This window comes from Myotis brandtii, unplaced genomic scaffold (assembly GCF_000412655.1).
Source record: "Myotis brandtii unplaced genomic scaffold, ASM41265v1 scaffold1300, whole genome shotgun sequence".
Classification (NCBI taxonomy): Eukaryota; Metazoa; Chordata; class Mammalia; order Chiroptera; family Vespertilionidae; genus Myotis; species Myotis brandtii.
Window position 1 is genome coordinate 23,883 of NW_005354597.1, and position 1,360 is coordinate 25,242.

Below are 1,360 nucleotides of genomic sequence, written 5' to 3' on the forward strand. Positions count from 1 at the left end.
GGACCCCCACCCTGATCTGGGACACCCTTCAGGGCAAACCAGCCGGCCCCCACCCGTGCACCAGGCCTCTATCCTATATAGTAACAGGGTAATATGCAAACTGACCCTAACAGCAGAAGGACTGGGAGTGACTGGTCACTATGACACACACTGACCACCAGGGGGCAGACGCTCAATGCAGGAGCTGCCCTCTGGTGGTCAGGGTGCTCTCACATGGGAGGAGCTCTGCTCAGCCACAAGCCAGGCTGATGGCTGCCAGTACAGCGGTGGTGGTGGGAGCCTCTCCTGCCTCCTCAGCAGTGCTAAGGATGTCCAACTTCAGTTTAGGCCTGCTCCCCGCTGGCAAGTGGACATCCCCCGAGGGCTGCCGGGCTGCCAGAGGGATGTCTGATTGCCATCTTAGGCCCAATCCCCCGGGGAGCGGGCCTAAGCCAGCAGGTGGTCATCCCCTGAGGGGCCCCAGACTGCGAGAGGGCACAGGCCGGGTTGAGGGACCCTCCCCTCCCCGCTAGTGCACAAATTTTTGTGCACCGGGCCTCTAGTATATTTAAAAAAAGAAGAAAGAAAGAAAGAAGAAAGAAAGAAAGAAAGAAAGAAAGAAAGAAAGAAAGAAAGAAAGAAAGAAAGAAAGAAAGGAAGGAAGGAAGAAAGAAAGAGAGAAAGAGAGAGAGAGAAAGAAAGAAAGAGAGGAAGAAAGAAAAGGAAAGACCCAGAGGAGAAAGCTCTGGGAAGGAGTGTCGGCATCGAGATGGACACACGCGGCCCAGCGGGACCCGGTGGTGGGGAACCAGGGGGGCCTGACCGAGGGGGGGGCTGCCCTCCAGGAAAACAGGTCAGATGGGAGATCCCGTGAGTCAGCCACCGAGCATCTCCAGGAAGTCCCGTCCGGGAACTCCGTGCTGGGAGACACCCACCTGGGCGCCGCGGGCCCGGAGGCTTGACGGGAAGAGAGGCTGCTGGAAGGAAACACCCAGTGTCGTCGATGGAGCCACACAGCCCGGACCTGCCCTGGGTCACGGGAGCCAGGCACCCACCAGGTGTCAGGACCTGGCAGCGCGGAGACCAGCTGGGAGCTGCGGGCACACGCGGAGTCCAGGCGCCAGAGGGCAGGGCTGGGGCGCAGGCAGGGGGTCCCGAGCAGCCTTCCAGCACAGAGGGCACTGCAGGCCGCGCTTCAGGAATCTGTCCCTAAAACCAGGTCATGGCTGGCCGGCGAGGCTCAGAGGTTGAGCGTTGGCCGATGATCCAGAAGGTCATGGTTCCATTCCCGCTCATGGCACATGCCCAATGGGGGGCGTGCCAGAAGCAGCCGATCCATGAGCATCTCTCATCATTGATGTTTCTATCTCTTCTTTCCTCT